This window comes from Desmodus rotundus, chromosome 12 (genome assembly GCF_022682495.2).
Source record: "Desmodus rotundus isolate HL8 chromosome 12, HLdesRot8A.1, whole genome shotgun sequence".
In the NCBI taxonomy this organism is placed as follows: domain Eukaryota; kingdom Metazoa; phylum Chordata; class Mammalia; order Chiroptera; family Phyllostomidae; genus Desmodus; species Desmodus rotundus.
In genome coordinates, this window is record NC_071398.1 from 97798457 (window position 1) to 97822739 (window position 24283).

General features: G+C 39.7%; 1 long non-coding RNA gene across 1 annotated transcript in view; it reads left to right on the top strand.

The window, feature by feature from the left end:
• The first annotated feature begins 164 nt into the window (after positions 1 to 164).
• The window catches only part of LOC123478397 (uncharacterized), an 81236-nt gene continuing 57117 nt past the window's right edge, over positions 165 to 24283 (top strand). The window contains exon 1 of the long non-coding RNA XR_006653602.2: positions 165 to 218. This is a non-coding gene — a long non-coding RNA (uncharacterized lncRNA). The remainder of the gene's footprint in view (positions 219 to 24283) is intronic.

A 24283-nucleotide genomic window follows, 5' to 3' on the forward strand; every position in this document is an offset into this window, starting at 1 on the left:
TTGGCCACGCAGACATTACATCCCTCTGAGCTGACTCTGCTCTGTCTCCCATCTCCTGCGATTGTTGAGTTAATCTCTTCAGGAGATGGGAGGTAGGGTGGGGAAAAACAGGCAGTTAGGCAGAGGCTTCGAGTCGGCGGCGCGGAGGGCGGGCGTCACTGCCTCGGGGCTGCACAGTCAGCGCACGGGGGCGGAGCCCGCTACCTGGTGGCCCTGAGGTGTGTGCTTTGGCGTTTATTGTACACGTTCCCTTCAAAACTGCTCCGAGAGTCCCGTGTGGGCTGACTCAAGAGAACGTTCAGGTTTAGGTGTTTAGTTACGAAGGAACATTTCGGAGGACAGCCGTTTAATTAATGGGAAGCGAAGAGACACGTTTAACAGGGTCTCTAGCCTCTCCCAGGTTTCTGTTGATTGTGGGTTGTGACCTTGACGTTTTGTGAACGATTCTTGCGAATATGCAGCCTTAACCTCTCTCCTAAGAGATGTGTAAATCTTCCCTGTTAAGCATGGTCTGTCATCTGCCTCTTAAGGTTCGAGAAGGCAATGGAAAACGCCGGTCCTGGGGGAGGGGCAAACATTGCTTAAGCGAGCTGCTCCCGGTGTTGTTCTGGTTCTGGGCACGTAACCTCTCTGGCTTCCCCAGTGAAAATTTTTAGCAAGATTTCGAAGTTGAAAAGATGCAAACACCTTTTGTTTTGGCTTACATTTTATGATTAGTGTGTCAGTATTTTTAAACAAATTGAAAAAAGGGAAAAAAAAGGAGTAGCTTGAAAAATACCACACCAAGGAAAGTGTTGAAATAAGTATTTCAGGTTTAGATAGGTGGTCAGAAGGGGAGGGATGTTTGGCATTTCCCTTACAAACTTTGAGCTTTTAAACTTAAAAGTGATTTCTGAAATTGAGGTGTGCCCAAGCCCTTCATCTTAAACGTGGACTCATTTCCCCCAGCATTTAACAGTTAAAACGCAACCCAAAAGGGTTGGCGGAGATTCTAATCCAGTTTTTTGAACGTAGACGGAATAAGATGCAGATTAGCTCCAAAGTAGGAGCAGTCTGATAGCCAACCTAGGTTCCCACTTACAGACTCCAATCATCTAATTTTTCGAACAAAAATGAGCCACGTATGCCCTCTGTTAAATTTTACAAAGTTTAGCTCATGGGGTGAATTTCAAGAGTTATCAATACTCTTAATAGACATGGATATTGGGGTATTTTAAAGGTTTCGTTAGCCCTGAATGAGAACCAGAGCCTGAGCGAGGTCACAGTACAAGGTAACATCATTTGTGTAAAATTGCACTTTGTAGTTTGCAAGGTTCTAAATCTGTTTCTGTTGGCTCCCCCTCATGGGGAATGGGTTTCTTCAAGTGATGTGTAATATTTTATTGGGAGCTTATATTCAAAGATGTTCTTTGTGAGAGTCCTGTGTGCCTTGGGGTGAGAGATTGTCTCTACAGATTGGTTTTCCTGAGCTCTGGACATTTCAGATGTTTTAAACCGGATTTAAGGTCACTTTTTTCGACTTGTAATATAAATCTGAATCTCACTCCCATATGTGGGACAGACCTCAGGTATCAGCTTTTTAGTCTTGCAAACTTGCCTAGCTTGTTAGTGATGCAGCCAGGACCGACTCAGGCGGTGTGGCTCCAGAATCTGTGATCTTAGCCACCCCGCTATTCTGACTCTATAGTACCGTATTTTTCGGACCGTAAGACGCACCTAGGTTTTAGAGGACGAAAATAGGAAAAAAAAAATTTGAAGCAAAAAATGTGGTAAGATATTTAATAACATAAATAACATAATATTTCACCAATGTAAATGTACGCTACATTCGGACAATAAGACGCACCCCCATTTTCCTCCCAAATTTGGGGTTGTGCGTCTTATAGTCCGAAAAATACGGTACTCCTCACTTCACAAATAACTGGCAAACATTTCATTAAATTCTCCTATAGCTCATGTGAACAGAATGTGAATGACTGACAGTCCCTAATCTCACAACCCCGTGTGACTTGCATTTTCCAAAGATTGTGCTTTCTCATCCAGAGGAATCTTGTAAGTGAAGCATCGTGTATTCTGACAAAGAGAAATGAGAAGTATTTGTGAAATGTAACAGAAGCTGTTTTTAGCCACTAACTCTCCCAGTTTCACTCTACCTTGGAAATTTGGGGCTTGGTTTTCCTAAGCTCTTGGCTTTTGCCAACTTCTCTGACTTTATTAACAGATAGCCCAAAAATCGCCCTCCCCTTTTTTAAACCTTTGTGTCCATGGCATCAGGTACTAGGAAAGATGGCATTTATTTTTGTATGCAAGAGTCTTTGCAAAATGAAGTGATACAAGTAACTTAACAGCTTATGTTTTACTTTGGAAAGCATTCAGAGATTTTCCCATCAGCTTTTGGATTCCAGGTTGTTACTTTGGTTTAGAACTTTGGTCTGTCTCCAAGTGCATAACCAATAGGCATCTAGAAGAGATACATGCGAAAGTATTTTTGTTTATGGCTGCATTACAGGTAACTAGAATAATGCCTGATATGGTGGCTGCGTTTGTTGAATGAATGAATGAAAGGGAATCAAGGTATGTTGGCCGCCTATTGGAGAAGCCAATGGGAGACTGGGCAGGGCAGACATAAGCGGCAGACAGCATATTCACTGTGAAGTGAACACCTAGCACGCAGGCACTGGAGTCTTGACTGCATGATGTTTTGGCTTTGGGATGTCTTTTCTACTTATATTTGGAAACAGTTGTGTTTCTGTGTCAGAATTCATCACACTTAAGAAATTCTGACTCTAAGAAGATACTGGAAAACTGAATTTCTTCTTTTTCGTGTACTATCAGCACTGGAATATTTTAAATATGTTTCTCAGTGAAGGGGCAATTCCTTTTAATTGTACTAGTATTTCAAGCATTTTTTTAAATGAAAATGCATTAAAAGCATTAGCTAGAACTGCTGAGCAAAATAGCTCTCTTGTTTAACAGTTTTCACCGGTCCTCAGTTTAATTACTATGTTATTCGGCCAGCTTTCTCCAGAAATAATTGACCGAATGAAGTCATTTCATTGGATATTTACAAACACCAGACTTGTAAAGGGGGTTTCTGTCAATTCCCCTTTGGCTTGGAAATGACTGGGCTGACCTGGCAGTGCACAACTGCTATTTTGGGCTTCGCGTATTTTCACATTCGCCAGCTCAGGAAGATGATGGGAATGAAGCAGAGGAAGGTAAAATGGTTGGCCTTTACCATCAGTCCTAGTTTTGTAATTTTGGCTGTAACCTTATTTGAAAAATGAGAGAGTGAAGCATTGAATTGGTCTAAGACACACAGTGGTTGGATAGTGATTTCTGTGTGTGGTGGTTAGAATGCCTTGTTAGATTTTGAATAGTCTGGAAGAAATTTGCAAAGCTTTGAGAATCAGTAGTCAAAGCTTAAACATTGGCTTATCAATCATGGTAAAATGAATTACCAAGGTCAGCCTGTTAATGTTATTGATTTAATATTCTGTAATAAAGTGTTTTTGTTTTGGGTGAAATAATAAGATTTGATTTTGAAGGCAGAATGTCAGAGTAGAGAGCAGATAAGATGAAGATTCGGCTGGAAATTATTTTATCTGAGGCAGCCTACAGGAAATTCCAAAAGACAAGATCAATATAAATGAAGTTTTTAAAGAATTGAAGTGGAACGCCAAATTGCAGTACTGAAGATTCAAGTTTAAAGATGTCAGTCCCTACTTGTGGAAAAAACTGACACAGAAACTTTCAGATGGTCTTCAGAAGGAATTCCAACTGTGCTAATATTTACAATGTGATGGTTTCCGTGTGGCGATCTGTAGTCTTAAAATATGGAGGGGGGAAGAGTAGCGGTACGACTATTGAGTAAGTTGCTTTTATTTTATTTTATTTCTTTAGAAAACAGAATATTAGCAGAGATAAATGTCTTAAGAGGAACTCTAAAAAGTGAGATGGTAGAAGGCGACATACTTATGAAGACTATACGAAGAGTGAATCTAGATTTAATTCTTACTTAGATCAACCTTTTAGCAACCCAGGAGGACAAATGCCAGTCTCTCAAAGGCGACCCCAGAGTAATCCAAAGGGTGTTTTAATCTGTCATAATGTCAGTAATTTAAGTTCATCTTTTTCAATCACAGGTTATAAATTTGGCCAAAACCCACTGTGTGATTTTTAACTTACATGGTAGCAGCAGGTCTTGCAGGACGTGCAGGCGGTGCCACTTTGTGGTCCCCCTTAAGAAGAAAGACTACAACGCTATCAATGCAGAGTTACAGGGGAGCCTCAGGCAAGGGGAAGGCCCTCAGACCTGAGCTTGAGTAGCTTCTAGTTACCACATTTTGTTTCATTTGTATAGGACCAAAAGATTCTTGTCGCCGAAGAGTAGGGTATCAGCGTGGAGATGAGAGGGGCGAAGGGGGATTTCAGATCTGTGTTCTCACCTAGGCTGATTCTTACCTTTAACTGTCTTTCTCTGAGCGCAGCTTTCTGAAACGCATGATGCGAATGCCCGTGCATGCAGAGACCCTGTGCCCGGTGCTCAGGGCATAGAGCGTGCCACGCTCAATTTGAACTTGGGGAGTAGTGTGCACACTGCCGTGAGACCCGGGAGACTTCGATGTACTAGTAGTCCTGAGAGATGTTACTGTTAAAAAACAATCACACACACACACACACACACACACAGTCTAACGTCATTTATTCCAACTTTTACCTCTTTTTTAAAAATGTGAGTAACACACAGTAACGTCACCTGGAAGGCATTTTGGGAAATGCTGCTATGAGGCATGATCTCTTCCAGCCTACTTAACGGTTACAGGTATTCTTAGGTTTCCCTCTTTGGCCAAGTGGGAACTATCATCCTTAAAGGAATTAACATTCCCGGCAGTGTGGTTTTGACAGACTTGCATACTCAGGTTCAGCTGGCAGCTCCAATGAAATGGGGCCGCCCATTAGCGGAGATTGGTGATGGGGTGTGTGTAGGTGCTTGGCTGGGATGGAGGGACTGGCCCTTCCCGTCTCAGGCTTCTTATGATTCCGAGAAGATTTTCCTTGAAGCATCCTTCAGTCTTCTTAAAGGAGCTCTCTGTTTCCGTAGTGCTGCCTTCTGTGTTTGTAGAGGTCGTTACACTGAGTGTGAATACCACCCAAGCAGCCTGCGCAATGACTGGAGGGTCAAGTAGGATTGAGATTCTGCTCCCTCTTCACGGTGTTACTGAATAGAGAGGCTTGCAAGGAGGCCTCTCTGCCAGTTACGACTTCAGATTCAAACGTAATGCCAGAGCCACCACACCTTTTTCTAGGGCAATTACCACTTAACTAAACATTTCTGAGTTCCTTATAAATTGGTCCCCTCAGTCATTTAATCATTTTAGTAGCTCCTCTCTGAACTAGGTCCAAGTTTTCCACAATTTTGGTAACAAGGTGCTCTGCAGGGAATGCAGTGTCCAGGTGCAGCAACCTCGCCGCAGTCTTTGGTGTGGCGGGAGGGAGTAGGAGAAAGATGACAACTCTCCAGTATCCCTTAGGCTCCCATAAACGGGTGGCAGCTTTCCAACAAACGGAGCTGAGCGCACAGTAAATGTGTGGGCGAGGAGGCTGGAAATTGCCCCTTCCTTGATTCAAGTGGAAGGAAAGCCAGAGGCCTACAAGCAGGCAGTGGGTGTGTGAAGCTGATGAAATCTTTCACTTGAAGTAACATTATAACCACATTTTACAATAAGAAATTATTCTCCAGCAGAGACTGAGAAGTTCTTAACAGGGATATTTCATGGAAAGACCATGACCTAGCTTGAACATTACCACTGCTCTTTTTTCAGTATTTATACCATATCTGAATAAGTAGGATCATAAAAATATTGGGGTTTTTTTCCTCATTTTTTTGATGGACCTGAAAGGAGATGTGATGAATTCTAGAAGTCACTTGAATTTGAGTGACTCACTAAGGGTCAAGAAAATGAGTAAATAAAAGAGTCAGAATTATACCCGGAATATGTATGATTTTAAGTCCTGTACTTTAACCTTAACTCTAAACAAAAAAGGAAACCAAACAAAATACTCCCACACAGTATCCTATTTCTAACAGTGGTTCAGGAAGTAAGCCCTTAACACTCCTTGGTTTTTGGTCTTTTAATTTAGTTAAGTATCATTTGTTTCTATGGTCTTTTATCTTGTAACTTTTAGTTTACCTTTTTTTTAAACAACTCCCTTTTATTTCAAAAAATGAAATTCCAAAGACAAAAGCATTGGATACTAAGGTAAAAAATAAGTGATGTCACAGTGTGTTGGGATTCTGGGCGATCCTAACAAGGATGCTGGCAAAAGATTGTTAACGTTTAAGCAAAAAAGTCAATAGGGTACCCTGAAAAATATAGGGTACTCTTATTTCTTGACATTTGGAACATTTAAATAAATATTTAACAATCTGATTCTAGGGCTAATTTAACATATATAGAATGGACCACCCTAAGAAGTACATTAATAAATTACTCATGCACAAAACTATGTATCTCTTTGGCAAGTAATGTTTGAACCATATTTAAAAAGCAGAAATACTGCTATAAAACAAAAATGGGCAAGGAGAACCATACCAGAAGGATATAATATTTAATGATGAATATGCATATTATTTGTAGCATTTTGAAAATACAATCATGAGAGCTTACGATTTTAACTGAAATGCTATTATTTCTCACAACCTTGGAAGATTGCTTGCCATTAAGATTCTCGGTTCACCATTGCTGAGCTGGAGTCACAGGCTATCAGTATTGGAATTGGGCTTTTGTCCTGGGCTCCTAGCTCAGTGTGGACTTCTCCCTGACCCTTGCAGGACGATTGACTCGCGAAGGAACCCAGAAAGGGCTGAGGATTCGGAAGAGCAGGATACTAATACCGACCTTGGAATTACCCTTTCCTGCTCTGCTCTAATAGCTCTTGTGCCCGCCCATCCGGCCCCGGAGGCTGGGTTCTGGAGATCTTTGAACACAGCTGGACTCTCAGGTGGTTTGGTCTTTGGGGAGTGATAGACCTAAAATAACTCCGAATAGTTAAATCTGACCACGTGTGAAATGGCAGTTGCCTTTTAATTTTAATGGAATATTTTAGAGCATTTTTATGGAAAAGCTCTTAAAGTTCTTTTTTTTTCACCACCTTAATGAAAGGGAAAAATGTGTTGCTGTTGCTGTTATTTTTTATAATAAATTTAAAGCAGTTCCTGCAAATCTTAACAAGTAGAATCAAATATTTAATGCTTTTGGCAAAACACCTTTATAAAATTTCCAGAACAAAATAAAATATTCTGTTTTTAAATGGTTTTGAATAAAACAGACTGAATTTCTAAAAGTACATACATCATGTATCACTATTTCCAAGTTAATTTAATATGTGGAATCATCATTTCATTACCACATCAGTTACTGTTGCATCTGAAAAGATTTATGCTCAAATTTTAAAACCAGAATGGACAGCTAGATTCACAAATATGAATGTTGCAGGTAGAAACTCAATTGTTTGGTTTTTAGTTTTTACACCATATTTCTTTTGTGTGATGTGGTCACTCTAACTCTGGGACGTCACAAAGGCTGGTTCTTTTGGACTAGAGGCAGTGATTTGCTGGTAATGTGTAACGAAAAGCTGTCCAAGGGAAAAAAAAAAGGCCACCAGCGCCTTGATCTGTTGATTCACACAGTGTAAATAGGAAATGTGGAGGAAGAGATGCGTAGAGGCACCTCCTACCAACTGCCACAAGCCTGCTCCAGCAGGCCACAGCAGCGGGGCTCTTTTACACTTGCCAAAGGTGCCACGTGGAAGCCATCCCTTGCGAAGGTCTACGTTCAACTGCAGAAGTTGGTTTAACTGGGTTGGATGGACTAGACTAGTACTGTTGTTACTTTGGGCATGGACTGCCTGGGAAAGTTTTAACAGGATTTTAGTCACCTTTTCAGAGGGAGCATTTTGAACAAATGACTAGTTAGAAACTTTGGTAGCTATTGGATAAGTAACTTGAATGGAAATAGAAAACGTTGAGATGGTCACTTTTTATGTGTTACTTGTTGTTCATAAAGAATTTTTGTTCTGCCCGGAATGAACTTTGGGCTGGATCCCTCAAAACCATTACCTGGATGATGGAATGCTAATACGGTCTGAGAAAGTTATCTTCCAGGTAAAATATTGATTATTATTTAATAATACAATTGTAGCTAACATGTATTGTGGCAGTCCCTTCTAAGAGTTTTTCATGTGTTATTTTATTGACCCCTCACAACAACCTTCTTCTTATCCTTCCCATCTTGCACATGTGGAAACCGAGGAACAAAGAGTTTAAGCATAACTTCTCTAATTTGCCACACTTCATAATTGGGATTAACCCAGTCAGTCTGGTCAAGAGTTTGTTCACTTTTTTTCCCAAGTATTTTTTTTTTTAAGAAGGCTACTCATTACCGTAGTAAGCCAATCACTTTGAATACTTTAAAGTTTTTCTTGTAGGTAATTGAATTTATGTAAGACTCAATATATGTGAATAAGAGAAATAGTGAAGCTATTAATATGCAAAAGAACAGACAGTTTGTCAATCATTTTAAGGTTAAGGCAGTTCTGGGCAGATAATTTTTTGATTCCATTAATAAAGTGGAGATTAAATGGTAATGTGGCTAAACTATGCTCTTACCTTTTGTTAATAGAAATCACATATGAAGAAAAGAAAAATTGTACTCTATTTCCCTGCTGGAAAGAGGCTAGAAAGGCTGGAAAGAGTTCATGGTGAGATAGGTAGGCAGATAGGTGGACATAAGGCTAGATTCATCTCACTTTGAATTTAGTACATAGACACACAGGTACGTGTGTGAATGTGTACATACAAACACACGTGCCAGTACCTTTCTCTGGTTCTTTTACTGTCTATCCTTTTGACGAATGAGTCTCATTCATTCTTCAATTCAGCCTCTATTTCATTAATCATGATAATTTCCCCCCAAAATCTCTGCTGCTTTTTCATAGCATCCTGTTTTGATTGATGCATTTTTTTAGTTAACACCTTTTCCTTTTGAAGCTATCTGTAGTTACTAATTGTAGTTATTTTACTCTTCCTTCCAATTTCCTATAATTTTCTTTCCTCAGGAATTGCTTCTTTTGTGGAGTTTAGTGCTTTTTAAAAACGTGTGGTTGACTTTCTCGTATGTTTGATATTTGGTCGCTTATTCATATTTGTAGATGAAGGTCTGTCTGCATCAGTGGTTCTGCACTTGAGGGCCAGAGATCACTAAGGAGCCCTGGATAGAATTCAATGTCCCTTCATTTAGATGGGAAAAATCACATTTGTTTTTAACTGGCCTCAAAATGAAATTTAGCAGTTCTTTCAATTATGAATGTAGCCAACAACTATAGGAATATTATCAGCAGAATCTGTGACTTTGTCACTGATAGAAATCACATAATTTCCATATCACATTAATTTGTAAGTGTGGATTGTAATCACCGCTTCAGAATTTGGGTAGTACTAGACATTCTGCTAGATCTTGCCATTTCGTGTTAATAAAAAAGCAAATGTTTCATATGATAATTTAAACAATATCCTGAGAATTTTATTTCAACGTGATTTGCATCATTTTTAAATCCTATTTTTTATATATACGTTCAAAAACATTATTCTGAGAAGGGGCTCTTCATTAGATGGCCAGAGGGGTTTATGTCACAAAGGAGGTTGCAGGCCCTCAGGCAAGGCTGATCTCTCCTGCTTGTTGGAACATATTTCATCAGTCTGGGTAATAATACTTGTTCCTTCTGAGTACACAAGCCCTGACTCTGTTGGTTGTGCAACGGAGAGGTATGACATGCTCCAGGGCAGGCCTGGGCGTAGGAGATCCTTGTTTTCTTTGGTGACATCTCTCGGCCTTGTGATGGGCACTGATATCTCCCATAGCCATTCTGTCCTCTCTGAGTTACACTCATCTTTATGGGAGACCAGCACTTGTGCTTTCTGCAGGGGAAGCAGGGAAGCAAGTGGCTCTGCATGTGGGGATTGGCTCAGTTGTCCCGCCCTTCACTAATTGCCTGTCCACAATCTGATCTAGAAAATTCTTTCTGTTCATGAACACTGATGTTATCCTTTCCAGCATTCCAGGCTTGTTGTAGATTTATTTTTACTTTTAATGCTTTTTCTGATTTTTAGGAGGTGGAACAGATGAACAATTATGTTTAACTCCCTTCTTAACCAGAAGAATATCTTCTTTATATGGACTTAAGTAAGGATGTAGGGTGTGTAGCACTGGTCCTTAAACTTGCAGACCCCCTTTTTAAAGAAAGACAAGAAATTTTGCAGGCTCCTCGAGTCTGCTGACTTAGCCTGAGAAGCAATGTTGTACCTAAACTCTCCGTTGGGTTTGTACTTGCTATTCCCCCTTTACAGAGGTGTGTGTACACAGGGCCGTGGCTAACCTGCAGTTCTCTCCTTTGAGCCGGCACGCCTCTCCTCCAGAGTTTTTAGTGTTGTGCATGATTGTCATGTTCTCTGGGGAGACACGCATGTTCTTTATCACTGTGCCTTTCTGTGCACAGTGCATTTATAACTGCACTTGGATTGGTGTTTGAGAATAATTTATACCACGTATTTAGTGAAGTCCCTTCTGTGCTTTGGCTGTCTGTTTACATTCTTTTGCCTGATACCCAGATAGTACCTGTTGCTGGAGCCTTATCACTTGCAGGGTGAGTCACACTTGCAGGGACTGCCAAGAGCAGAGCTCTGTACACTAGGTTTTTTCACATCTGAAAAGTCCAAATGATTTGACATTGATAGAAACATTTAGCCGTGTTTTGGTTTTAACAAAATTAGTCATCACTTATTTGGAGATTGAAGGCATGGTCCCTGCTTATATTTTTAGCTTTTTAAGTAAAATTTTGCTTCTGAAAAGTATTTACATTTCATTTTAGGATGAACATATAATGGAAATTCTTAATTTCAGTTTTTAAATTATCTCAGAACTTCTTAAATAATAGAAATAATTTTTAGAGAAAAAAGAGAATTGGAAAAGCTGTCCAACTTTTCCCAGTTTTAAGCGTCAGATTTAGAACCTGAAAATCTTAGTGTCATCTCAGGTTGGAGTTGAGTGAAAGAGTGTCAACAGCTGGCTCTCTCAGTATTGCTAGCAGCTGAGCTTATCGCTTACTCTACTGAGGTGGTAAGTACCACCCCCCAAAGCTTCGGCAGAGTCTGGGAGTAGGGAAGGGGGAGTAGTAAGGTCAGAATTTATTGAGAATTGGAAGCTTCGTTTAAATATGCTTTTTCATGGTAGGGATTTGACTAGGACTGTGTAATAGTCCAGGATTGGTAGAGCAAAAGGAAGTTTGGGTTTTTTTAAGAGGAAGATTTCGAGGCAAGGGATTCAAAGAATCTGAGGACTCACCTGTCTATGGATGCTTTCCAGTGAAGAGTTGGTGAGTCTTTTGGAAATTCCTGTAGTGAACACTTTCAGTGGAGAGAGATTTCTCATTATTTTCCACATTGCCAGCCCCATCCATATAGAAACAGACCAGGAAGAGTTAAAAAAAAAATGCCAGTGAAGACAGTGGAATGGAAAAAATCTTGTGGGTGTAGGTGGTCAGGTTTGGTTTCCTTTCTCGGTGCCTAGGATGATGTGTCAGTAGGTGGTTTTGCTTCTCGGGATTCTCAGGACTTGTCTGGGTTATGTAACCCTGCATTTTCTTTGCTGTCGGGGCTTGCTGGGGTCATCGGAAGCCTCCACTGCTGCTCACGAGAAAGTGGTGGAGTAGAGTTTCACCTGAGGCAGGACTGCTGTGGTGTCGCTGCACATTGTGAGGTCTGTGGATCACAGTGTGATTTCCTGAAGCTCGCAGCGAGGGTACCAAAGACCTGAGAGCCAGGGCCTCCTCTCCCTGCGTGGATGGGGGCGAGGCACGTGGGCTGCCTACCTCTAGCATTGTGACCTCATAAACAACAAGGGGGGTTATAGCCATGGAGAAACAAGGACCTGGATGTTAACATCTAAGCCATTTGTGCCCGGAGTGACTGGTGAGATGACGAGGGTGGGATTAAAGACAGTCTTCAAGGGCAGCTTTCATCAGCTGGGCCCTAAAATAGCTGTCACAGAGTAAGTAAGAGGAATAACTGTCCCTGTGATTAATGTGTGCCAGTCACTCTTGTCCTTCCAAATACACTCACTTTCCCGCCTCTATAGAAAAGATCCAAATTTCCACTTCATTAAAATTTGCACCAAGGCTTCTGTTAATGTACCAGTTTTCTGTCATTGAGGTGCTTCAGAAAGGACATGATACCCAAAGTACCAGGGCACACATAAAATTGTTCTGTGCCTATGTATTGAACCAGAAAAAAATTATATTAAATAGAAAAAAAAAGATGAGAAGGAAAAGGATGAGTAAGAGGGAGAAACTATTTCAAAATTTTAGTTTGGAGATGCTCAAAGGATCTCTTTTGCTCTGAGAAACATCAGAGCAAGATAGAGCCCTTTCTTTTTGGAGCTTGGAGTAACTTTCCTGTCAACCACCCATCTAACCCCTGTCACTAGAAAGCTATGTGCTGGCAAACTGGCCTCCACAGTTCAAGGTTGGAGAACCCCAGCCAACGCCCGAGGGTGGGACAGAACCCAGGCGCCAAGCAGTATCCTCGGGCTGCTAATTTGCTGGACACACAGAGCCCTGTTCTGTAACCTTCCTCTAGGCTGTGGGTGAGTGGAACCCATTAACATTTAAAAATATTTGCAGAAATCAGAGGGGGGAAAGGTATTTCTGGAGGGCCAGCACTCAGTGCACTTCCCTGCGTGCCAAAGTTTGCTGGCATGGCTCAGGCTTTGATAGAGAACATCTGGGCGGCTGCTGCTGCAGCATGTAGATGGGGCGGAGGGCAGGGAACAAAGGGGGCTTGTGAGAGTGTGCAAGTGGGGGAAGCAAAGGAGGCCTCACTTAATGCCTGTCCCACACTCAGCCGGGGGAGGGGACTGAGGACAGGCATGGAAGATTGTGTCCTCACGTTCACTCGGAAATGAATACTGGGGACAGAGGTAGCACAGCGCTGGGTACTGGGCTGCAGAGACCTTTGTTCACGCTGCTAAACAGATGCGCCCCAGTGAGGAGATGAAGCCAACAGCAGTCATCACCAGTGGCATCCGAGTGCAGCTCCCTCTCTCGGGGCCACTTGGTTGGGGAACAGGGAACAGGAGATGAATTGCAGAGGAGGGAGGGTTGGTAGAACACTTTCAGTGGAGACAGATTTGTCGTTGTTTTCCCCATTGCGAGTCCTGTCCATATGGAAACAAGATAAAATGAGGTGTGTGTCATGAATAGGTATATTTGAAACACAAAGTACTTTTATTAACTGAAGGGTAAGGTCAGACTGTTGAAAATCTGTCATTTATGAGTAGAATTTTGTACTAGATTTTGATTTATGCATGCCATTCCTTACCCAGCATGCATATATACATAAGAAAGACCCATGTTTCGGCATTTATTAAATCACAGAAGGCTGGACTAGTTTATATATGGTAGGAACCACTATAGTTGTTTATAAGAATGAACACAGTACTGCCCCCTTTACTAGTCAGATACTGGTTGTGGATATAAGCTGGTCTCTGTTTCAATGAATGTGATGTATGTACTTCATTTACAAAGTCCTCCTTTGCTCCGCTCTTCTCTTTGCTCTCCTGGTCATTGCCACCTTCTGACTCAGCTCGAAAAAATGAGTCCCACGTTTTTAAAATTGCTAAGAACTCTCTTCCCTGGGGATTCATCGCAGAGCGCAGACGTTAACACTCACAAGTGCGGCCGGCTTTATCATGGCAGCGATGCTAATACCAAATGGCCCAAGAGTGCCCAGTTCCTGGGCTCTTCAGACTCCGCTCATATAACACAGATTTATCAAGTGTCTGCAACAGGATTATGACATTCAACAGAGAGTTTCTCCTTTCCAATGCTGGGACCCCCAAATAATATATGTAATATTCAAACAATGGATTCTAGCTTGCTTACAAATAGGTAGGCAATCTTTACTTCATTAACTTCCTTTCATGCTTCATTTTCATTATATTGACTTAGTGTTTCAGATTGTCCATAGTGTTTAAAACATATTACTAAGAGGGCGTATTCTGTTGTCCAGGAACTGCTGGCAGAATAAGGCAACTTCATGGTTTTGAATTGATGGTGATTTGGTATCCGTGATCTATCTATCTGTCTGTTTCTCTTTTAGCTTAATATGGACCAGTTAGTGTATTAAGAGGTTGGGCTTTAGTAAAAAGTAATTTAAAAACTTTTAGTCTTAAGTTTGTTTAGAATTTGAATTTACTTCAATTGTTTATGTTAAGAAATATTTTGCTGCTTATTTTCACATTTTGAGTTGCTTTTTAATATTTTAAGACTTCTTTTTACTTTTTATTTTTTCTGAGGCTTTCTCCTTTTCTAATCAATAAACCAGAGCCATCTGAATGGCAGACTTATGACCAGGTGCTCCAAGAAAAACAGTTTTTCAAACTAAAATCATTAGAGGTTACTTTGGATTGTATGAGATTTTCTTTTTCTAAAGTATAGTTATAATAGACTATCAGCTCCTTTATCTTAGAAATAATAGACATCTGGTATCATTTAGAAATAGAATCTACCACTCAAACTGCAAAGCAATGATCTTGACCAATTTTTAGTGTGATGAAAGTTAATGGACCTTTTTTCTAAAAAAAAAAAATGTTGAAATCAAATTTTGCCTCATACTTTTCAATTTTGTATCTGTTAGTAAGAAACTTTCCTCAGGGTGACTAACTCCACTTCCTTTTGAGGTTAACTTACATTTTTATGCATTTTCTTTGGACAGGTACATTCCTTATTTATTTGAGTATCAGTGTTTTTGATACAGTAGATATTCAAATGTTAAGTAGAATTTACATTCTTGAAATCAAGGCACCATAAGGATTGAAAAATGGAATATTAATCTTAAGTCATGTCAATGATATAGAAGTTGACAGCAGAATCCTTAAAATACTCTACTTCATTAGCCCATATTGATAGAGAACAAACCAATATTTGAATATCGAACATTAGAATATTTGTTTCTCTCATTTCCAAATTGTCAGGTACCTTTTATATTATATGGAGACTCACATGTCAAAAATGATTCATTAGGTTCTAAGGAAAATCAAAAAATTATTAAGCCCAGGAGCGATTCCCTGAATTCACTAGTCTAAGCAAATAATTGAGTTTGGACTAAAGCTTTAAGAGATACTACTCTTATTTTGTTTTCTCCACCAGCTAACTATAGTGGGTCCTTGGAATTTAATCCTCCATGTCATAATTTCTTCCTTAATCTGTATCCAGTCACCAATGGCATCTAATATTTGTTGTCTATTCCCTTTCTTCCTCCACTGGAAAATTGGCTTATGTGAACCTGCCAAGGCAGTGAGATGACAAAATTACCCAGTGATGAGTTTTACAAATGCAGTCGCTTACACAAGTTACCTAGAGTTAAACGGTTGGTTTTTAAAGAGCTCTTCTGACTGTGATGTTGGGGACCTACTGCCAATGAAGCATCTCAGGAATTAAGTCCACCTTGTGCGGTTGTTGCCTAGTGCCAAACTGTCCACTGGTATGAAATATCTGCATACAGCCAAAGAGTTTGGAGTTGCCTATCTGGGCATGAGGGGAAGACAGAGCCAGCTGCTCAGATGATCCAAAAGCTCTCTGTTCTCCACGACTGACTTCATGACTTCACTTCAGCCCACCTCTGGATGAGCTCATCTGTTTTGTTTTGCCAGAATTTTATCTGCATTGTATCTCTGCTCAGCAGGTCAGCCAGTCCAGCCTCTGCAGTTAAACAGTGAGGCTACATCAATGGTGGTAAACACAGTCTTTAAGTATCCTTCACCTGGGGGGATGTAACATGTTTACTGAGCTGCATAGGCTTTTCTCTGACTTACTCCCCAACACGTCCACTGCAGTTTGAGATTCTGAGCTCCTGGTGTCCACCTGGCCTCCAGCCCATCCTCTGCATTACCAACCAGACCCTGGGTCTTTGTCACAACCCACTTAACAATCACCCACAACCTAGCATCGACACAGTTGTCTCCAGCATGCTCACTCCCTTTATACTGTAAATACTGAAGTGGTTCTATTAACATAAGCTGAAGGACCAGCTGATAATTTTGACAATATAAATTTGTACTCATAATTAAGAACTGTCATTAATAACATACATCCTGAAGCATTCAGGAATTTGGCAGCAGATGAGATACCAGAACTTGCCATTTCTATAGCTGTCCAGAGCTATGCAAGTCATCTTGAACTAGTTGTTATTGCCCAAAGAGAAGTGGTATTTTTCTATTGTATATAAAATATTTTAATTTAAAAGTTAGCTGTAATGAACAGCTACATGCAAGATAAAGGGTTAAAAATACACTGAGTAGATATCTCAGTGCAAAGAAACAAACATCAAATGGAAGGTGCTGAAGTAGCAGAAGGTGATTAAATTCTTTGTAGAAGCAAAAACACTTGCTTTTATAGAAAAAAAATGGGCATATCAGGACATGTCTCACTTAAATGAAAAGTCATTTTAAAAGAGTAACATATTGGGAAAATTGGACAGCCACATGCAAAAAGAATGAAATGAGACTGCTATTTGATACCATACATAAAAATTAACCCCAAATAGATTAAAAGACAAATATAAGGCCTGAAACAATAAACTAATAGAAGAAAACAGGTACTAAACTTATGGACCTTGGTTTCAGAGAGGCTTTTGTGAACTTGACCCCAAAAGGGAACTAAAATAAAAAATAAATGAATGGGACTATATCAAACTAAAAAGTTTCTGCACGGTGAAAGAAACCATCAATAAGACAAAAAGGTGACCAACCTAATGGGAGATGATATTTGCAAATAATACCTCTGATAAGGGGATAATGGCCAAAATACATAAAGAACTCATACAACTCATCAACAACAACAACAAAAACCAATCCAATTATAAAATGAGCAGAGGACCTGAAGAGACCCTTTTCTCACAAAAACTTACAGATGGCTAACATACATGAAGAGATGTTAGCTATTAGGGAAATACAACTTTACTAGCTATTAGGGAAATACAAATCAAAACCACAATGAGATTCCACCTCATGCCTTTTAGAATTATTAATAATACAAGAAATATTATTAATAAGAAATGACAAGTGTTGGAGATGACGTGGAGAAACTGCTGGTGGGAACATAAACTGGTACAGAAACTACCGAAGACAGTACGGATGTTCCTCAAAAAATTAAGAATAGAGATACCTTATGACCCAGCAATTCCTCTTCTGGGTATCTCCCCCAAAGATTTGAAGACATTTATTCATAAAGGTATATGTACCTTTATATTAATTGCAGCATTATTCACAATAGCCAAGACATGGAAACAAGCTTTGATGGATGATTGGATAAAGATGTAATGCATATATATTGTACAATGGAATACTACTTGGCCATAAGAAAGGATACAGTATTACCATTTGTCACAATGTGGATGGACCTTGGGAGTATCATGCTAAGTGAAATAAGTCAGAAAGAAAAGGACAAACAAGATCCATATGATTTCTCTCATGTGTGGATATAAAACAATGCAACAAATGAACAAATAGACACAGATTATGGTGGTCATCAGAGGGAAAGGGAGGTGGGGGGAGGGTGAAAAGGGAATAAGGGGGTCAAGGGTGACGAAAGATTAGACTTTGGGTGGTGAGCACACAATGCAATATATAGATGATGTGTCAATATTACAGAATTGTACCCTGAAACAATGTTATTAACTGATGCTACCCCAATAAATGCAGTGTTTTAAAAAGTAACTTTTATTAAGTTCCCACAAAACTGACCATTATAATAGTAATATTTATTATTTTATTTTCCTTTTCAAATGCATGTAGGATAAGCAGTTGTGTAAAGAAGTGAGTCCTCATCCCAGGGTCTTGTTCTGCGAGGACTGATAACAAAGGTCTGACACGGTCACTGCAGCACAATCTTTGATGGAACCAGGGGCGCTACTATTCCAATGTTTATAATCTGATTTTTCAGGCTCCACTTACCACAGAGGAGATTAAAGGCTTCAATTCATCTCCTTCCTGAAGCATGCCTCTTGGGGAGAATACGTTGTCCTTAGCGATGTTTAAATAGTTCTCCAGCTGGTGGGTTTCTAAAGGTGTTTCTCAACCTTTTTATAACCTCTGGCCCTCTTTGATAAAGAAAAATCTCATGTTTCTCTGGAAATTATTTTATGCCCTGCCTGCTAAAGGGGTGGACCAGGGTGGTCGAGGAGAGTGGGAGGGATACTTGCTCTAGTCGTTTTCTGTATTTCTGAGTTTTTTCTCCAACCCAGATTTTATCAAACTTTTTTTTGGTAGCTTTTGAAAAATATTTTGTTGTTTGTTTCTAGATATTAAAAAATATACTCTGGAACGTGTTTCATTCAGACTCTGGTTCTAGTATCCTCTTCTAGATAAGCAAGATTGTAGCATTTTGCCCTAATGGAAATAGGATATTTCTCAAATGTTTTAAATAACCTAACTTTTTGGAGCACAGGACATGTTTTTAGCCCCTTTGGGAATAAAAATATGGATTTGGCTTATGAATACCTCAAAATTATAACCTAGTTTTTAAACTATTGAACAAATGGATTTGGCACAAGATGAGCACCAACTGACTTCAGAGGACAGTGCGGAGGCTACTGTATCATTTTCCACTTACCAGCCAGCCACAGGAAGGAACCCTAAGGGGTGTTTTGAAACTATGGGTGATCATTAGCAAGTACTATTCTGAAGGCTACTGTGCTTTCAACTCTTTTTGTCCTGTTTAGTTGTTAAACTTTTCCACCGTTTGAATGTATCTAGATATCCTGTACCCATATAGTTTTTCAAACAGTCCCTAATTATTTGAAATTACTTTTTATTCTAATCCTGAATTTGGTTTGAATGGTTACTAATAATCATTTTACATGGAAAACCAGAAGACGTCAGTGGGATTTCTGGACTTGCTACGCCCTCTCACTGGTAACGACAGCACACTGTTTCTCTGTTTAGTCCTCGTAACCTTTTTTAAGCCTTTTTTTTTTCATCTCTTGCTGGGTGCTAGGCACTGTGGTAAGCATTCACACTCGGAGCCCACCTAACCCCACGCAGCCCACTGAAGCAGTGTTGCCCCCACTTTCTGCACTGTGACCTCACAGAGCTGTCCAAAGCAGTACGTGACCCTTCTTAAAGCCTCCCGTGGGTCCTTCCTAAACTACTGCAGCCAATCTACTTCATCTGTTTTGTCTGGACTTTGGATAAAGAAAGGTCTCATACCACCTTGGGCAATACGCAGATCATATATTGATGTTCCCATTCTTCTGGTGGTCTCATCCCCCTGAGCTAGAAAGACCACTAAGCAAGTCCCTCTTACGGTTTGCTCAGGCCAAAGTATGTGGATTTCTTCTGTCCTGTAGGGTCCATTTCTTCCTTGTAGAACTTTTCTGTGAATGAAATAGGAATAACTTTTTCCTAAACTTAAAAATGCAGGAAGCTACGAATGGACATTAAAATATTGCTCTCTGTCCTGAGATAGCAAAGTCCACCCATGACTCCATTTTGACGATCAAACTTCTGTGAGAACTTTTCATGGTGGTGCTGTCAAGATGTGAGGATGGTGACCATGTCCCTCGGATTGAAAGATGTTAGTCGAAAGGAATTAAGGACCCAAGAAGGTCTTGATGGCAGTGAAGTCTCCATATGTTAAAATATACTACCTGAAATTTCAGCAGTGAGGGAAACCAAATTTGTGGGTCAACCTAATTTCTGTTAGGTATCTTATTTCCTTAGCAACAATGCTATTTCACTTGGTAGAATTAGGTCCTGATGATGACGATAACATTGCTACACTATAGAGCTGGAGGCAAAATCAAGTGTGCCGACGTGAGTCAATTTTTTTTCCTAGCAGTACCGGCAGAAAGCTAGTTGAATTTTACAAAATATACCCATTGAAATTCAGCCACTTCTGAAATGAGAGAGGGTGGCCTTTCTTTGTGCTGAGTGATGGACATCTCTGGAGAAGATATAAAAGAATTTGTTAGCAAAGATATTTAAGAAAATACAGAGAATAATAAAAATGGTAAATTTTTAAAGATCAGCATTTTATGAATTCAGATATCTGGTATGTGTATTCTATATAAAAAAAGTAGGTAGGAAATGAAACAATGTCAGATTGTATCAGTGGAGTACTTCTATTTTTAGAAAATTCAAATGCTGACCTTAAACTGAATTATAACTTGAACAAATACTTAATGAATGAGTTGGTTCATAAATGCTGATAATATTTTTAAGCAGATGTCAGTTGCATTGAATTATTAACTAAATGTCTGAGGTCTTGTATATCATTTAAAATTTATTTAGTTTGCTAATGTAGGAAAGATTAATTTCAGCAGGGTTTTCTCCTACTAAAATAGGGAAATAAGAGAAATAAGTTGCATAGTAATTACAGAATTATCTGTCAAGCTCCCAAGTTTGGAAATGTAATAAAAAATTTTATTCCAACAAGCTCTATACCTCTAAGTTCTTATGAAGTCTAAGGCTGTGTTGCAGAGGGACGTTGCTTCATCTCAGAGTTCGTTTATTGTCTTTGGAAACATAATGTAGCCTTCTTGGAAGTAGCCCTGCCAGATGGCTTTCCTGTTGTACACCATCTGAGGTTATTTTTGAGTTTATTAAAGTGGAAGTATTTTGTTTCATTGTTATTTACGTAATATCTATGCTGGAACCTGGGAAGGATGCAAAGTTAATCCCTATTTCTAACCTAGGAAATACCATCTGGTAGGAATCCTTTATTTTTTAAATGTTTAATGCCACATCTTTATCCAAATAAGTCTATGAAACAGGGCAGAAGAGAAAACTGGGCACAAAGCTTTCAGAGTCTCTTCAGTATACAATAGCTAGTTGGTATGGGAACAGGTTCAAGACCCAAAGTGTTCTGATCCTAACCCAGAGTATACCAGATTCGGAAAGATGAGCTCTGCTACTGGTTGGCCAGTTACTAGCTGTGCAGCCTCGGGTCATTCACCACCTCTGAGACCTCAGTTTCCCCAGTTGTATGATAATGCGGTTGAGGTAGATGATCGCTAATATCCCTTCTAGTTCCAAAGTTCCAAGATTATTTTCCCTAAGAAAGTTCACGCCACCACCTGGAAGAAAGACCAGGCTGTTTAGAGGCATAGTTTACTTAGCTTTCTGTCCCTGGGTTAATACTCCTCTGCCTCTTTCTGTGAATTCACACAAAGCTGAGTTTTTCTAAGGATGTCTCTTTTCCTCTTTCTTCCTAATTCACTTCTTATAGGCCAGTGCTTTGGGCATCTTCTTTAACACTGCACTGCCGTGGTTCCCGTTTCTAGGGGCGCCTTCCAAGAAGGATATAGGGCTCGTTGAGCAAATTAAAGCCCTTTGCACTGAGAAATCCTCTGAATCCTCTTCAGCAGCAGCAACGTTTGCTCTCTAAAGATTCCACGTCATCTTCCATGACCTCATTAAGACTACCCAGTTGTATAAACCATGGAGCATTGGGAAGTTGAGTCTTATCAAGTTCAGAGCTAGGGAAATCAGGTCCACTCTCAAATTAGATTTCTTTCCACATGCTGTTAATATCACTTCCTACCATCATTTTCCAGTATTTTTCTTAACCTGGTAGTAGAGTCATGCCCAAATCCCTGATACACGTCACCCTCAGCCTCAGCATCACTGATGGGCCACGAAGTGGATGTCCTATCCAGTTCATCTTGAACACGCAGTCACTCTCTGCTCCATTGGCTGCTGCGTAGATTTGGGTTGGGTGGAAGAAACTTAAAATTTAATGTTTGCTGCCAAAAACTACAAGTCTATTAAGTGAGAGGGGCATTGTTAGGAGTAGCAATGCTTTCTTTGAAAGGTCATTATTCTCACAATACCTATTAACAGCTGAGCAAATAATCACAAATCAACTACTTACTGAACATCTCAAACCCTATTGTTTTGTTTGGATACTGTAATACCAGCAAGCTTGATTTGCTGTTAGCCCATTAGTGTTGGATAATTTTCTGTGTGATGAAGAAGCTGGCATTTCAATTTTAAATGCAATAAAAAATAAGCCATAAAACATTAAAATGACAACAACAAAAAAATGAGAAACAATTTTAGTTAGAGCTGAGTCCCTTTCAGGGCTACTCTGGATTTTGCAGAGAGACGTCTACCCAACTTGCTTTAATCTCGTCATCTGCAGTTGCATTAGACTGGTTGTCACTACTGTATATCAGCAGGGTTCAGGTGGTTAAATGACTAAGACTACAAAGTTCACAATTTATTCACCCAGCTTTTTATTTTTGTCTGTTTTTAGAAATAAAAACACTCAGAGACGCTATTAAAATGAAATTTCAATACTAAAAAAATGATAAAGTAAAATAAGTTGGCTCCTTCTCAGTAACGGCAGCCTGACAAGGACAAGAGATATCTTGCTGATGGCCGGGCCTCATTACTGAGAATATTCATAGAGACCATGGTTAGTTAGAGTCACCTGTTTTAGGAAGCTATAAAAATAATGCTATCTCTGCATAGAAGTTAATTCAGATGACCTCGTTCATTCAACTGTGCCAGATGCTGTAAAAATTATAATCTGGTGGATGGCAAAGATTTTTAAATTAAATACATAAAAAATTACAACTAAATCAAGTAAGTGTTATGAAGCAAAGAAATAAAACCTGAGATCCTGAGTTCCTTTCCAAACCTAAACTACATGACTTAATGTCTAAATTTCCAGGAAAGTAGAAAATTGATCCACAAATTACAGGTGGAAATTTCAAGGTTCTTTGTAAATTTGTTCGACCCTACTTATTTAATCTTGGGTTCTGTTTCTTCTCTATCTGCACATCTAGCCTGGGTCTTCTCCTGGTGGCCCAGTTAGCCTGTTTGTGTAATTAACTCCCTTTTCCTTGGAACCTTTTCCGTCCCGCTACTTAAAATGCTGTTAATGGTCCTGCTGAGTTTCCACAATTATAAAAGGAACTGGTGAGAATAAATAAGCTTTAAGATTCCTTAGCTCTAAAATATTTGGATTCTTTTAATGCTGCTAGAGAAGGAGGGCAAATCATGCTCCCTACGTCATTACTTCTAAATTTTATTTTCAGTGCTTGGTTATCATGATGAACTGTTTTTAGCTTTTCCTGGTATCAGACCTCCAAACAGAAGAAGTTGGAATGTAGGGCATGCATTACATGAAAAGTGAAATGTTTCGAAAGGGCTTTGAAGTGTTGAATAGGAATATTGTATTAAGAACATTCCACCAAATGGAAGAAGCCTGGGAACTGGACAAGCTGTGGATGTGCAGATGGTGTTACTAACCATCAGTTAAGTAGAGAACACAGCCTATGCGTACAGATCGATACGTCATGTGTCTTTATACATTGGGATGTACCAAGAAGTTGTCAGCAGTTGTTATCTCTGTATGTATTGCCTCCAACGAGAATAGTCAAATTGCTCATGTTACACAGCCTCGAGTTTCAGTTTCGCCTGCACTAATATGAATGAAACTATTTAAGATGTCTCATATGAGAGAGGATGCTTGCAAAGATGAAAATTGACAGAAAATGGTGTGTTTGTAGATGACTGGGGGGGGAGGGGAGGTGCAGAAAGGACGATCCCCTAGCTTTATAGTTCTTTAAAAAATCTCCTTTATCCTCATGTCAGACAAACTACCAATCGTAATAACCCAGTGTGCTACATAGCACCCCACCCACAACACTTACAATTAGAATGTGTTCAACTCACTCTGCCTCCTTCAACACTGATTTAAAGAACAGCAGAGGGTCCTGTATGTAGTAGGTATGACCACGAGTCAGTGGGCCACTTGGAGTATTACAGAGAGGTGTTATTTCTCAGAGATAAGGAACAAAGAGGTCTTAATATCCGGCTCAGCCAGGGCAGGAAATTGCCTACTTCCTGAGCCAGAGTGGTAGGGGCTGTGGGATGGGAGCCAGATATGGAGGGAGGAGGCACATACACGCTGGAGACCTCCGGATTTTATCATCGGGCACATGGACTTTGTATCAGATGTCAAGAACTCATTTTGTGTTTAGCACAGAAAGATGCTTGGCAAAGAATTAATTACACTAAAGAATTCTTATAAATGTCATGGATGGACATTAACGTTCACAGATGAATATCTATTCTCAGATGTTTATACTTTTCATTTCTGAACCTCTTCAGTCTGTGGTATGTGACAACATTTTAATTTTAAAGACTATCAATTATCT